The sequence below is a fragment of the Monopterus albus genome, unplaced genomic scaffold (genome assembly GCF_001952655.1).
Source record: "Monopterus albus unplaced genomic scaffold, M_albus_1.0 scaffold111.1, whole genome shotgun sequence".
NCBI lineage: Eukaryota > Metazoa > Chordata > Actinopteri > Synbranchiformes > Synbranchidae > Monopterus > Monopterus albus.
The window spans coordinates 999,974-1,016,741 of NW_018127991.1; the positions used below are offsets into that span (position 1 = coordinate 999,974).

Below are 16,768 nucleotides of genomic sequence, written 5' to 3' on the forward strand. Positions count from 1 at the left end.
GTACAATTTAAATTTTTTGCTAAACACACATTTCAAATTATACTTGTGCCCACAATATGCCTGAATCAGTATATTTTCAGATGATATTCAAGTCATGGAGCTGAGCTGTACTCACTCAAGGCCTCAGTATGTTTACAATTCAGTGCTTGTGGATCATATAAAAGTCTGAAACCTTGGACTTTGGGGGAATTTGACATTTGTTATTAACTTAATGAAACAGAAAATGTAATCAGGCTTGAAGTAGCAGCTGGTACAGAGATTAGAAAGCAGGTGTATTTGGAAATAAAATGGTCACATTACAGTAGTGAGTGTCATGAGTGGGACCCAGAAGCAAACTTGGAAACTGAACCAGTTCAGAGCTCTTTAATACAAAAAGTAGTAGAATACACACGTTAACTACCATTCAGCAGTGCTAGTGAGATGGGGCTGCCAGGGCTGAAGGGTGACCGGCAAGCGGAGCGGTCGCCAGCAGGTGTGACAGATGGCAGGGAAGGGGGAGAAGGGGCGGAGTAGTGCTTGCAGAGGCTGGGATGGACTGATGAGGAAGCCCTGGATGGATACAAGACGGCAGACAGGGCGTGGGGTAGGGCAGGCAGCAACTCTGAAAAGGGATATACACAGGGATTAACAGGTAAGTTTAGGCAAAGCAAACGACAAGAAAACTTGACGTGAACACTAGGAGCCGGAACAACTATTCGCCACGGTAGTGGACGGGATGATCTGGCAAGGAGTAAGGTGGATGGCAGGGATGATAAACGATTGCAGTGATTTCTGAATGAGGACCAGGTGTGTCTGTCACTGTGCTTCCCAGGAGAGGAGGGAGGACTTGCACACCATCACTGCCAGTCAGGGAGAGAAGAAAACAACAACAACAACAACAACAACAACAACAACATAACAGGCTGGCAAAACAGTCAGATGTTCAAAGAAAGAAAAGTGGTGTTTGTGGTTTTCAATTCATTCATTTATATCAAATTCAAATTTAATGAATGAAACACAGCATCTAGTTTTATGTTTGTCTGTATAAAATATTTACAGCACTAATCATTTCTTTTTTAGTTAAATGGTTATATTTAGTGTTTGATGGATTATAAAACCCTTGGCAGAGACACGCAGAGACATAAAGACCTCCATCCTACATAGAAGAGGAACCCCCATGACTACCAGAAAACATTACTCATGGTTTTTTGTTTTGTTTTGTTTTTGTTCTGGGGTTTCTAAGCTATATTTTGGGTCAAAGGGTTAACCTTGTGGGAAGTAACACTTTTTTTTTGCTTTTATGCTGTGATTCCTCTCTAAAACTGTCAAAGGAAACTTGTGATGCAGCTTTTAATAGTGGAAAGTAAAAAAAATAATAATAAGACAAAATATTATGCTGGATTCTGTCACAGATAATCAATACTAAAGGGTCAGGGGCAAAAAAACTTTACTTTTGACTGAGCCCTTGGATTATCCTACAAGAAATTTCAGTAATAATAAGCCCCAGGCTTATGTCTGGTAGGCATGTTAATAATAAATCCATGAGTGCACCCCTTTAGGTATATTTGGGGCATACAAAATAGACCTAGCCATTTTGCCTGATGGTATATACACACAAAATGTCAACTTTATTGGAAGAGACTGGCTGTAACAACATTGTTAGCCAAACTTTTGTTTGATTATGTGTACAGCAGGGTGTAATTGCTCTTTAAATGAATGTATGGAAAGAAGAGAGAGGCAAATGCTAAGGTATTTCAATTCTGAATGGATAGAAACCATTTTTTTCTATAGAAAATGTAATGACTACAGATCTGATACCTACAGTGTAGCAACATTATCAAACCCTAATGTTAAAACCCTAATTAGTTGATGCGTGCTGACAAAATATATAGAAGTTCACTCAGTCAAACAATGGTTACATGCCCCATGATACTGCATAAAGTATTACATGATGCAAGTAGTTTAGAATATGGATTGAACATCCCAGCAGTGTGTTTTTGATTATGAGAAAGCCACTTTATCAGACTCAGATGCTGCACTGCACACTGTTTGTCTCTCTGCTTACTTTAACACTACCCCTGTGTACTGTAACCTTATGTACCTCTCTGCATGGACAATAGTCCAGTCATACATTGCTGAAATGTCTGGCTCCCCTGATGGTTTGTGCTATTCTGTTCACAGACTGACTCAGACAGCTAGAGGAACAGATAAATAGAAGGATGGAGGCAGTGAAGGGAAGGTACAGTATACTGGCTTTGAAATCAGCAGCCTCGCTCCACATTCAGCATGTGTCACCATGAAAGGAAGAGGGAGAAAACATTAGTGAAAAGAGGAGGACTGGTGGGTCCGCAGGAGGCTGGAGAGGAGAGAGTATGTAACGCATAAAGCCAGAGAGGTGGATTTGAGAACAGACAGACTCACAGCCAACCACAGGCAGCTGGCAGGTGGGTCGGAGGGAGGGCATGCAAAAAGATCAGCCAGCAAACAAGATGCTGAAGATCAGGCAGGGGGAATGAGCGATGCCAGACAACAATAGTCTGATAATGAAATTGATTGCAGGGCACTGATGGGTGAAGGTGGTTTTGGCTGCACCTGTCCGATAGGACTAATGATTGTGATTTGAGTTTGATAAGTACTGCTATTGTGGCTGTTTATTTTAGAATGGGTGCATTTTTCTGTCAGTTTCATTACTCATAATTTTAAAACTTGGCCTTTAAGGTAATATTAAGTACAAAAATATCCTGACAAGAGACATAGAATACTCCACTAGAATACAAAATGATTTGCAAATTCCTAAGTATGGATATATCTTTGAATATATTACAATCTATTCTTTTGTTTTTGCATCATAACTATTACAGTTACAGCGCTGATTAAAACCACTCACTACAATCAAATATGCATTTATCAGGTTAATTATGAATGTAAGTACAGGGGTGTTACAATCGTAGCCATATTATTTAATGACAAACATGGACAAAGTATAAAAGACTTCACAGTGATAAAGAGATATGGCAACAAAGATGAAGAGGACAGAATGATGAAATAGAACAGCCTGTGAATTTCTACATCTATTGGGTTATTCAGCTTTTTTTTTTAAATATCAAACATTGTTTTTAGCCATGCTAGCTATGTACTCACAGCATTTGGATGGTGTTTGTCTGTTGGTCCACCATTCTGGTGCAGACTCAAGTGTCTTAAAAACTACTGGACGAATTGTCATGGAATTTGGTTCAAACACTTATGTTTCCCTCAGCATGAATAACTCTGGTAATGCCCATATTGTGCCATCATCAAGTAAAAAAAAATAGTTTGTTCAATATGTTGTTTATGACCAAATGACATGCAAAAGTAATGGCAGTAATGGAGTGTTTTTGTGTTTTTCATTTTTTTTAGCTAGTTTTAGCATGCTAACATACTAAACTAAGATAATGTACAAAGCTAAAGTGTGGTATTAATGCACACTGTTCTTCCACACCACAATACAAAAGGAGGATACAGTTGAAAAAACAAAAGCAAAAATTTTAATTAAATTGTAGGTGGCGTAACAGCTCTAAAACACTTTACTAAAGAAACCGCAAAAATAAGTTTGATGGCTAACATTACACATGTTGAATCATCAAGTACTGTATGTTGGTATTTTTGTATATTAACTGCTAAAATTGTGCCATGATAATTTGTGTATATGGTACTGGAGAGAATTAGCATGTAATATGGGTTTGGGCTGCAGTGATGTAAAACCATAGTCCAGGAGCCCGTGATTATTGGGTGTATTTAAAGGTGCAACAAAGCACCCCTCTGATCTCACCAGCTGCACCCATCAGTGATGCAGACTGTGTTCACAGGGGGAAAGAGGGACAAAGTTGGCAGCCTCAAACCCTGAGAAGTTCACTGTGTTCACATTCATTGTACATTCAACCCAAAACCACACATAATACGTATGCTTTGTGCCAGTATAATGCAGTTCAGAGTCACAGTTTGACAACAATTTAGTTAAAATGTAAGCATGTGAGTTAAATGTCAGTTGGGACATCTATTGTTGACTTTCACAGACCAGTTTTCATGCTTTCAATCTGTACTCAGACTCATTAAAAACACTTTTGCACAAAGCCCATGAACACATTCTTACACATTTCCACGTCTTTCTACACATAAAGGAACAGAGCTCACAGTACTTGTTTTCGCAAATCATTCAGACTGATTCACAAACATCGATGGGAAAAATTGTAAAACGGTGTTTGACTGTCACTTCAGAAGAATCTTTTCACACTGTTTTAATTCCAAACATTTACTTACCATGGACATTTGTTCTGTTGGGAGATGACAAACACCGTCAGCAAGGTGTTTTATTTCCTCTCAGGCTAATTTCATTTAAGGCGTACTTTCCACCTAAGGAAACAATTTTCTTTGGCAGAGGATTCTGTGGACTCTTCTGAGGTTTGATTGGTAATGACTGGTCTTGAGCACGCTCAGTGATGATGTGTTTTCCCTCACCCCACACAGTGCTCGACTGCAGGGTCTACAGGATTACCTGAAGTCACTCACCAAAATCTGCACTATTGATTCTTGATCATAGAAGCCAGTGTATTGTTGAGGAGAGACTTGACTAAAAGACTAGCTCAGGGAAGAGCTGAGCTGGAAGGTGAGAGGAAAAAGTGGAAAGCATATGGCAGTGCTGATAAGGAGGCACAATTGTAGTTTTTTTTTGGGATGGACACAAGGAGATACTAGGGGTGGGGGTGCGGGGTTGTAAGGATTTTGTTTTTTCATTTTTTCATAGCCCCTCAGACCTCAGACCCAGATGTTAGGACAAAACTACCTAACTGTGCCATTAACCCAGCCTCAACCAACTACTGTAAAAAAACTGATTAAGTTAATTATAATGTATGTGTATTCAGCATGAACAAATGCTACATATCTCAGGTTTTTCATATATCCTAAACTAGTTCACCACGCACCCCCTAGATGGGCCTATCTAACAAAGCTCACCATTAAAACATACACAGAGCATTTAAAACATAAAAACTTGCACATTGATCAGTCAGTACTAATAATCTAACAGGCTAATGTCCTCTATACACTATTAACGCATATTGTTAGTCACATGACATTTTTCTGAATAACAAGTACTTTTTATTTAATATTAACTGATAATACTTGTGTTTGTTTGTTCTTTTTGAGGAGAGCTTTGAATGCAGGTCATGTAATGTCCTTGTAATGTCTGACATTGCTGCACTGGTGCTATTACTCAAGTAAAGGATCTTAGTACTTTGTCCACCACTAGCTATCAAGGAATATCAAGAGAAATAATAAAGATCACCATTTTGACAGGGCCTCAGGTAGTAATCACCACCGTATGCCCCCTGTCATTTCTGCTGACTGTGTAATTTAGTGTTGCCAGTTTCTCTGACAAATGTACGCTCAGTCAAGCTACTGTACCAGAAACCATCTGTCACACAGTTGACCTGGGGCCTTTGGGGTCCCTAAAGGTCTGGTGCTGCCAGTCCATTGCTTGCTGGTAATCCAGGTTTGACAAAATACAATGCCAACAGGTTATTTTAACCAGTCATTACAGGAAGACTGATTATTAATAACACTGATAACAACTTAATTCCACTTTTTTGTCCCAGTTCAAGGCATCTGGTATTGTGCATTCTGATGCACTGACTTAACTTCCTGGGACACTTATTATTATTATTTCAACTCACCTGCTTTTTCTGTTTTGAAGTCAAATTTTCTGTCCCCCCCCAAACAAAAACAACAACAAACAAACAAACAAAAAAACAGTGTTCAATATAATGCCATGAAATAAGCAGATGTGTGATTTTAGAAGAATTACAGATAATCTTATTGGTTCCAATGGCTATGGCACTTTAGTGTTTAAACACCGTGGAAATAATCTTTCACTGAAGGCTGTATGCGCTATCTCAATTGCTGCTTTCTCATCTTAATCAGATTTTAAAATATAGATGCCATTTAGATACAGTATTTGCTGATTTCCAAAGAACAGCTGGTATTTTGGGAAATTGTTTTGCTGAGTTTATGAGCATATGGGTCAAGTGAGATGATGTATGATGGATAGAAGTTTTGTCTCTGTCTCCACCACAATCTTTTTAGGATGTGCTTAACTCAAATAATCTTGTTCAAGCAGCTGCCTAATTTGTTCACACTGGGCCTTTATTTCACATTTGTAGACCTAGAGATTGTTGAATGAGAGTTTGTTTTAAGTAAATACTGGAGGCGTTTCAGTTGTTTCTGGGCACATAGAGGGAATGTGTGTAGTTGTAGTTGGGCTGCCATATTTGTGCACTCGAACAAAACCATGACTCTTGAAAGTACTGTGGACAAGCCTGATGGTCAACAAGAAACAATGTGTTAAGAGGACAGCTGTGGTAGATTTGCTGGAGAGCACTTTTCCTCTATGTTCAGCTAAAAATGTCCTGGTCCAGTGTTGGCAAAGACACACTGCTATTCCAACACTAAGATGACAAATAAGTATATTTCCCTTGATATCAGTCGGTTCCTAACAAAGTAATGAAGATAAAACCTTTATTAAATTGGCTGCTCACCCTTCACTGAGCTCCTTTTAACATGTTGATGTGCTGTAGTTTGTGTAGAGCAGAGATTTCTCTGTGAATCAGCCCACTTTTCACTCCTCCACCAATCATCAATTCTCATTCTGACTTGATATCTTTCTTGTATGCTGTCTAAACTGTGTGTATAGAAGGACGCAGTGACACACTTCTTCCCCTCTTTTTTTTTTTTTTATAAAGTTTGGCGAAGCTCATTTAGACAGATCGATAGTTTGCTGCCTTTAGCAGTCACCTTGCTAAATGGGACCGTCTTTTAGTTGACTATTGATTTACTCATGACGAGGTAAGTAAAAGAATGTTCCACTCATTAAACAAGAGAACAAAGAGAGAGGCAGTGAACACTGCCAGTGATTTTCTAACCTGTGCGATGATGTTAGCGCCACTGAGGCTGTGCAGACACAGAGGAACAGAGACACTGCAGGAATATTTATATGATCTCCCCCTCACTTATTGTAACTCCCATTATTATCAGACGGAGGCTGCACTTCTGCAGACTGCAGTGACTGACACACTAAATGTACACACCATCGTACTCATGATACTATATGTGTTCACTGGCACTAGCTAATGCTGGTACATTATATAGCTCCTTAAACATACTAGAACTGCTGTTTATTCTGTATGTACAGTATTATTTATTATATGCTGTCTTGAGCTCATCTTCTGTAGAGGGGTCCTGCAGCACAGTGTAGCTTTAATACCTTTTAAAGCTGCAGTAATCAATATTTTTATACTAATAATGGCTCAAATATCTATGTGCATGTGAAATGTGCCACTCATACTTATGAACACATTCCCAGTAATAGCAACTCTGCAGTTCTTGTCAGGGTTCTAGCCCTGATGACAAAGGTCAGGCAGACCTGTTGCCAGAGGGAAGCTATTTCAGGAGACACTCCAATGGTTGTTTCGGTTAGGGGACATGTTGTAGTTGTACAATTACCCGTGTTCTTCTCTGCAGAGCAACAAATTATTTAGAGGCTGCACACTATTCAGCGTCTGAGTGTAGCTGGAGTGGAGAAGCTAAATTATCAGATAATCTAAACACATTTAGAAGAAGATTTCAAAGGCTGGCTGATGGCATTAGTCCTAGATCTTGCTCATTCCTTCAGATAGATGATAGTATAGCTGGATGAAAATAATGTCAATGTTACATGTGATAATATTATGCGAGTGTATCTTTTATAAAGCTCTGCCTGCTGCCCGTCTTTTTTGTTTGTCTCAGCTGTTTTGTTGCAGCTTCCTGCTTGTTTCTCTGGAGATTGTAGATGAATTTAGGCCATGAGTCAGTTTCTTCCAAGACCTGGCAGACCTCAGATAGCATTACTGACAGAGACAAAAAATTACTGAATGTGAGATGCTTCTTATTTGGGTGGAAAACAGTTAAAATAAGTGGGATTTGCAGCGTGTGTTTCTGCTGCAGGTTGTTGAGCAGCAGCTTGAATTAAAAAAAAAAGTAATAAGTTAATTTTTTCAGTTGTCCCTCGATCACATTATCATTTAGTTTTCATTCATTTATCTGCAATTTACAGCATTTTGTAAAGATTAATTGTTTTCAGTGTTTCTTTTTATTTAGCTTTGGTCTTATTTTTGTTGTAGAAAAGGAATATATTTGGTTCTAGTTTTTGGTGACACAATTAACACCACTCTGCTCACATCAGCCTTGTTTTCAGCAGCAGAAGGCAGAAAAGATAAACCCCAGTTAACACTGCCCACAAATAAATGTGTGTTTAATATACAGTAAATTACTGAACAGTCCTGTATTTCTATACACATACAAATATGTTAGTTTTAAAATAAGTTAGTTTTGCATAAATAATTATATATCCAAACCACAGCCTGAAGAAGACTGTACATGATGGATACTCAAAGGCAACAGGATAAATACACAGTAAGCAGGGAAACAGACAGAACAAGGGAGGTTGTTATATTTTTGCCCATGTGCTCTCTGGCAGGTTAACTTGGCTACATTCAACTATTATCATTAAACAACATGGTTTTCCATGGGGATCACTCTTTTATCAGCTGTATTTGATTGTTATTCTAATCTGATCTAAGAGTAATGTTAACCCTCCTCTTTAATGAGCACCAGTTTGTACATTAGGAATCATTGATCTGAAGTGATCTATCTTTAATACTGCTGTAAATTTCAAGGTGATTCTCTCCTGCAGGGGGCACTGTGGTACCACAGGTAATGCTCTATCATTTGCCAGTGTTTTTGGCTGAGAGAATGTCAAATGACACACACATACAGTATGAATACACATACACCCATGCTCAAAGTAAGTCTTCTTGATTATCATTCAGAAGCAGTCTGTGTATGACCAATCATTTAACACCATCAAATAAACAAAACAAAGATTCAGATCAGCACACAGCCAAACAAGGAAGCCAGGTTGCAACATCCAGTTCTACATGCATACACACACACACACAAACACACAGAAAGGCTGAGCTGAAGAAGAAGGCAGCGGCTACTCTTTGGCCTAATAGCATCTCTGATGATTGACATTACTGGTGCTTAGAGGTGACACATGCTTAGAGTACAGTTGCTATGGTAACCCCAGAGACATCTGTGAGTCACCCTGCTGATTGTGATTCATTAACCCCTCAAAGCAGAGTCCCGTCGCCTGATTGGTTGGTTGAAGGTGGGGAACATTAGCAGAAGTGGATGAGGTCGGCCTGTGGGGCCAGGAGAGGTCACAGCCATTATTATGAATCGGTCTGCAAGCAAGAGGAACAACAAAGACACTGTTCTGTTTTGCACTGACCTCAGGCAATTACACTGAATGAAACAGGTACAATCACAGGTGCACAGTCAGGATTAGGCTCATAGGATTTTCCCATTGTGAGGGGGTGTAGTTGCGAGGAAAGTTGTTTACCTGAACAGCTAATGAAGTTCTTCTAACTTGGGGATAAACAGATTGCATTTTCTATAATGTCTTAAAATAAACATTTGCCAGTGGAAAACTTTTAATGTGAAACAGCAACAGCATGAAAGGTTTGGTTTGCAGCAGCAGTAAGTCAGTGCAGCTCTGATATGGCTGAAAGCTACCAGTAAATGGCAAAATCTTTAGTGAAAAGGTCCCGAGTCTGACCACAACTGATCAGTATGTTGATGATTACTGCTCTTCTCTCATGTCTGACTGAAGGTATGATTGTTGTGTAATGTGGGAGGATTTTACTGAGAGCCCAACGACTTTTGTAACTTTCCAAAAACAATCCAACAAAGATGCTCACCTTATGCAGTGGTTGGCCAGGTGTGCAGCAGTATGAAAGTGGACAGCCTTTGAAATAGTGTAAGATGCTACACAATTTGTAGGAATCACTGTTAAGGAACTACAAAGACACACAAACAACTTGTTCAGAGACAGATCGGAGAACCAGCATGATACAATCAGAAGGAGGCGATAATGGCAGGCTTCTAGTGTGGCCATTCAGAACAGATTTAAATAATTTAAGGTGGATGACCTTAAACAAAATAGTTTCCCTGAACACTTTTGCAACCTCCATTTTTGGGGAAGCAGTCACCCCAGGTCTCCTGACCAACACTTCATACTGGTGCCACCGGTGTCACTTAGTCTTTCAGATGGTGGCACCAGTGCCAGATTTGGTGACACCACCAATGTAATACAGAAGACAATTTTTTTGTAAATTATTTTAAATACCCTTACCATCCAATGTGTTTTGGAGCCAATCCCAGCTGACACTGGGCGAGAGGCGAGGTACACACTATCACAGGGCTGACATATAGACACACTCCTACGGGCAATTTAGAGTCAACCTAACCTGCATGTCTTTAGACTGTGGGAGGAAGCCACAGCACTCGGACAGGCACAGGGAGAACATGCAAACGCCACACAGAAAGGCATCGGGCTCAGAACCTTGTTGCTGTGAGGCGACATTATGGAACACTTTACAGATAAACGTTGCAATGACAGTATCACAGAGATTGTTACGTCTGTCCACTATTTTTACACCAAGAACAGTTATTTGTGCATAAACTGTTTGCTTTGCAGTTGTGGTGCTGTTCGTTTTATATTGAAAAGAGAAGACTGATAAGAGGATATATATTTCTCAATGTGAAATTTATTATGCATTAACGTATCAAAATTAGCATGTATACATGGATCTTCACTGTTTAGGATAAAACAGGAAAAGACTGTCCTCAACTGGTTGGTATACAATATTTGTATGAAAAAATGCTACTATCTAATTGGTCCAAAACTGTTGGGGAGAAGCTGTGGTTTAGACTTAACTCTCCCGTCATTGGTCCCCCATCCTGGTCTCGTCACTGGCGCGACCTTGTCCTGAAACAGACACTTTGCACAGCCCATAACGCTTCTTAGTATCTTATCAAACCTCAACTCCCCTGCTTCAAGGACCAGAGGGAATAATGGGCTCCTTTAGGAAAAGGCAACAAATCTAATGAAAACCTGTGGGATGATTAGACCTTGGAAAACCACTCAGCGCACCAGACTTTTTAGTCATAAGAGCCTGGAATATAACACAAGTTTTCAGTGTCTCCTACAAAAAACTTATTTTCTCTTTATGTTAGTGAACATATAATTGGGTGAAAAATAACTACATAAACATATCTGTGACATGTAAGTATGTAAACTTGTGTGTGCTATAAAATAAAACCATTCTTAAGTGCATAAAATAAAAATCACCCTAACACAGTCGCAAACAGTGTCACCTTTGAAAAAAATTCATTCACACCATAAATAAATTTGGCTGCAAACTGCGATCGATCACTCGAGGTCTGGAGCTCTGCACCCAGAAGTACAGACCCGAGCACTGAATTTGATGAATTCAGAATTGAGAAAAACTGAGAAAGAGTTGGGTAAAAATGTTACATCCTAGTTTATCAAGTCATTGTGTGAAAATGTTACTTTCTTTAATGTTTTACAAAACGTAAGTTTAAGCTTGGGGGTTGAGTGTTTATTTCTGATTAGCTCCTTGGTAGTTTTTATGTCCACATGCTTGTACCTTTGTCTTTTTACGAAAAGACTGGTTCGGATTGGAGAACTTTGAGTGTTTTGATGTGAATAAATGTAACTAGCAATATAAGATGTCAGTAGCTCTCAGCCACTTTTCATTTTGTCATAATAGTTCTTACTGGAAAAAGACTGAACACAAAAAAAATGACCCCATCACAGAGTCTCCTCAAAGACTAAAAGACAGTTTATCAAACAGTGTGTCCATCCGACCAGACCCTTTACCAGATGCTGAACAGTTTTATTTCTTGGATGAAAACAGCATCAAAATTATTCCTTGCAGAAAAATAGACTTCAATAGCTTATTTATGATTTTTAGAGTTTGACTGCAGATGGAGGCTAAGAAATTAAAAATGTATATACATCCACAACATTGGACATGGCCTAACTACTAAGCTGTCTTCTATTTGCTTTCTCAACCTGCAGTATAGGACTAGAGATCCTCAGTGAATACCCCCTCTCTCCCATACAGCTGATATCAACCTTTAAAAAGACATATTGTATTGGTGAAAGTTGTCACACAGAATTCCTTATCACTACACACTCTGTGTATTACAGTGTATACTATGTGCTCCCAGGAAAACGTGTGTGGCCTTGGTTTTTTTATACCTGTGGGGACAGAAAACCAGGAGCACACTAGTATGGAGGTGACCAGCATCACTTGTAGATACCGGAGGCCCCGTGATGTAGTTGGCTGAATTTTACAAAAGCACAGGGTGTAAAGTTAGAGCAAGTGTTGGCTTTGATTGAGATTAGGGTAAGTCTCCAGGAAAGGGATGTAAGCCAGTGTACTGTAAAGTCCCCATAAGGAAAGAAAACAAATACTGTGTGTGTGTGTGTGAGGATGTAAACTGCCGCCTCGGGTGAATAGATTAGTGTTATTGTGTCTTTAAACAGGGCACGCCTCAGCCTTGGGCACATGTTTAAACTAAATGCTAACACAGCATAATGTCACTGCTTGGCTTTGTAAAGAAATCCCTCAGAGAAGACAAGAGAAGGTGAAGGATCAGAGGGAATGAGAGGGGAAAGGAGGGAAAAGGGAGCAGTAGAGGGAGGTGTAAATTAAAAGATATTTATTCCTCCTGAGTGAAAACAGAGAGGCCTCTATATGAATAATGTATCTACAAGACCGGGTATCTCTTTATTAATGGCAGAATGTTTCTTAAAGGTGAAAGCTCTTTCTCCCTCTCTTACATCCTTTACTAGCACCTACAATATCTTCAGCTTTGATGTGAATAGAAAGAGGAGGAGAAAGGAAATGGGTGAACCTGGGGGAGGAGATGAGGTCAGGTCACGGGGCAGATGAGGGAACAGGAGAGAATGGAAAGGAGAATGAGGTAAAGAGTGAGTGAGATGAAAGGGAATATGAAAATGTCAAAGTTACAGTGGGGCTGTGGTAAAACTACATGCAAATGGCCAAGAGTGCTTTTTAGATTTTTAAAATAGCAACTCAGCTTCTCTCTCTGACTGAACTCCTGGTGATCCCAGCCGGTGCATCTGTACAGCACAAAGCTAGTATCCACATCAACTCTATAACCACACTATCACTATATAACATCAGAAAGATCAGGTCTTTTCTGACTGAGTATTCTGCTCAACTCCTTGTACTGTCATTGTCATTGGTTGTTTTCAGCATGGCAACTTTTAACACCTTCTGGCAGAGCTGCCAGTATGCACACAGTCCGAAATGGGGCTGCACCTCAGATCTACAACAAGCCAAACACAGCTCACGTCACCATGCTGGCCATTACTCTCCACCTTGTTTCTGCTCATATTAAGTTGAACTCACTAATGCTCTCCTTTAGAGTAGCTGAACTCCCTCAGTGAGGTTTATGAGCCTTCTCGGTAACTATGGTTTGTAAATGAATGATGACTACTTTTACCATGACTGCAAGGCAGGAAATCTCAACTCTTCTTCTGTATTGTCTCTCGATGGTGAACCAGTTACCAATCACGATTCAGTCAGCAGAATCATCTTTAATCAAAAATCATTTCCAGACCTACCCTTTCCATGAGCACTTACTCGTATATATTCAATATGCTCTCTCTTTCTCGCTGTCAGAAAAAGTAATTTGCTGTGCACTTATGTGTTCCTGTGCCTGCAACCCTGTGGCACTTGTCAGGTGGAACACGAAGTGTTATGTCCTGTATTCTCTTTGTCTTCTTAGTTAATGCTGACTTGGATTGGTCCTCATTTGTACAATACTTCCACAAAAGTACTTGTCAAATGAATACATATAATTCAGCAAGATTGCTTTGTGTTGCACCCCTAGCACTCAGCACCCCACCACAACACACCTGATGCTGTGCTTGTTCAGAATCATTTGGATTAATTTTGTTATTAGATATATTGACCAACTAGCTGTGGCTATAAAATTAGAGCTAAACTGACTCAATAAGACTGAGTATGGCACTAATTATACTGTTACTGTACTCTCCTGAAGCTCACTCACCTACACTTCAGATTTGGTCTGCTGAGCTTAGGAACCATTTAAACTGACATAAAAATGGGTGGAGTGCTTTTAAAGTTAATGTTGGGACTGCATTAGTAGTGGAAACAAAGTTAACAACATTACATATGAGTGTACAGTATATGAGTGGGACTGTTACTGGTGATAAAGTTACTTCCTCATCACTACACAGACTGAGTTAGTTAGTAATACATCTAGCTTGGTGGTGAAAACAGCCAAAAGAATCTTCAAGGGCTGCTGCTCTGGTTGTTTTCCAACTGCTGAGTACCTGGATCAGGTATGTTCAGTCAATCAGAAGCTGGTAGAAACCATCTTAGATGAACGTGGAGTGATGAAAACACAAAATGAAGTGGTATCTATTTTTTTTAAACTGCAGTCCATTGGCCAGATGTTCTAAAACCAGTGAAGTAATAACAGAAGAAGAAGATAAAGACATAAGAAACAAAAACACTGATGCAGCAGTATAATAACCACATTCACTGTTACTGTACAACCACACAAATCCGTAAAGAGCAACAGAACAACAAAGATCAATGCCGTCAGAAATTGACCACATTTTACACACATTAGCTATGCAGAGCAATGAGGCATGGAATGAAATGTTAGCAACCAATAGTATTGATCTTAATAAGACATTATTAATTATTATTATAATAATATTGCATCATAACAAAGAATAATAGATTAGGAACTAATGTAAAGTCATTCAAACTCATAACAAATGTATATGCCTCATTCATTTATCTAAATAATTGAAAGTCTATTTCCATCTCCTGCATCAACAGTGGGCCTAGTGGGCGATAGCTAGACAAAAGGAAATCTACACAATTTAATATCGGTCAATCAAAATCAAAATAAGCTGTAATTCAGCAGCATATGTCTTATAGGCGCCTGATTTTCTTAAAATAAGCTCAGCTTCAGTTACCTCTTCTGAGCAATGCTCCTTTGAGCTGGGAAGTTCACAGTTCTCATTCTACCTCTGGCCTCAAAATATTGACACACTAGAGTCCTGCAGCAGTAAAAGTAGGGCTGACCCGATCCGATTAGACTGAGCAGACTTTGAACTCAGCTCGATTAGGGTAACTAGGGTCAGGTCTCAGTTTCTCAGAACCAAAAACCAACAGCAGGTAGTCTGGAGGGAAGGTCGGAACTTTAACTTTCACTTATGTTTCCTGTTGCTTGTTTTCACTGGTGAGAAGCTGGTGAAGGCATGCCATCCTTGATGTTGTAGTAGTCGCTCCTAATACTTGATTGGAGCATCTGGGGTTTAAAACTAGTGGGGGAGTTGTCATCACTGAAGTTAGTGGTGACACAAACTCGACTACAGAGGGAAGGAGATGATCAGACACAAATAAATAAGATGTAAAAACTGAATGCATATGAGAGTGACTTCACTATATGTGGGGACTCATGCAGATTTCTCCGCTGTTGTACATGTGAATCGCAAATAGACCACACAGTCAGTCATATGATGCTCACCTGTTTTCTCTGAGCATCAGACAGACTGCATCTCGGAGGTGTGGTGAGCTTCACTTCAGATCTCTGCAGCATTAGTTAGCCCTGTTTATCAAGCAGAGCCCATCCTTAGATCAAAGCTGACAGGTCACTGATAAGAGAATTGCTGCTTCAGTATCTTGAAATATAATTGACTTGTCAGCCTCCCAAACTGTTGAACTGACTAACATTAAAACCATGTGTGGGGGAAGGTTCTATTCACCATGACAGTAGAAAGAAACATGATACCATTAGGAATGTCACTATTGCAGGATTTCTACATCACAGGGAATATTTTGGAGGCTGGAAGTGTTTGGAGGGGTTGAATACAACTCCAGTCTTCACTGTTTTCAGTCTGGATTGTTTGGCCAAGTGGTAAAGATTCCACTGTGGACACCAAAATGAGATCATATGGGTCAAAGATTGATACTCTTATGTTTAACACCACCTAAATAAAGACAGAGGCAAGACTGAGCTTAAGGAGAGTTAAGTCTAGGAGAAACAAAATCTGCAGGAAAAACATAAATAAACAAATAAGGACCTAAATTGAAAGAGAAGTAGACTGAAAGGAGTTTGATGATTTTGTTGAAAAGGAAGTGCCAAATCATTCATGCTGACAGCCTGTACTAATTTGTTTAATACTATTATTCATATGAAATTATTTACACCAAGTTAAAATTAAGTATTGCTGTGGTGAGACCATACATCCACAAATGTACTGATAAGTTACTTCATATTTTAAAATACTTAAAATAACAGTTTAGTACCTAGTATTTTTGGCTGTGATATTCAGTGCTAAACAGCTATTGTGTTAACTCCTTATTTATTCTGTAAGTGAAAGTAAGTAAAAACAACATTTGAATGTCAGAATCGGTGGAATGAAACAAGAAAGCAGTTTACAGTTGCGCATGTTTCTGCACATATATTAGAATATGTCAAAAACCACCTACTTGAATAATAAGAATACAAGCTCCTGTCTTGATTCGTTCCTGGCTTCCTGCACTTTTATTTTGTAGGAGACCTGTGGGTTTACACCAGTACACTCGTCCCAGCTTCATATCAGCAGCTGATTAAGCTCACCTGTGCCTTGTTTACCAGTTGCCAGTCACTTGCAATGTGCAGCACTCTCCAGCTGTCCCCCAACTCTGTTACCTGACCTGATCTCTTCCTGTTTTCGACTCTCCTCCTGCCTCAGCCCTACTGTGTTTGTAGGTTGCCTGTGCCTTCTTGGTTT

General features: G+C 39.4%; 2 long non-coding RNA genes across 2 annotated transcripts; both read right to left on the minus strand.

Moving 5' to 3' along the window:
- Window positions 1-9,220: 9,220 nt before the first annotated feature.
- Window positions 9,221-10,265, minus strand: LOC109966423 (uncharacterized). Its single transcript, XR_002275760.1, has 3 exons — window positions 10,244-10,265; window positions 9,810-9,908; window positions 9,221-9,293 (listed from the first exon to the last, which is right to left on the minus strand). It is a non-coding gene; the product is annotated as an uncharacterized LOC109966423 (long non-coding RNA).
- Window positions 10,266-15,192: 4,927 nt separating this feature from the next.
- LOC109966413 (uncharacterized) lies at window positions 15,193-16,554 on the minus strand. The gene is made up of 3 exons (XR_002275757.1): window positions 16,485-16,554; window positions 15,520-15,600; window positions 15,193-15,361 (listed from the first exon to the last, which is right to left on the minus strand). It is a non-coding gene; the product is annotated as an uncharacterized LOC109966413 (long non-coding RNA).
- Window positions 16,555-16,768: the final 214 nt, after the last annotated feature.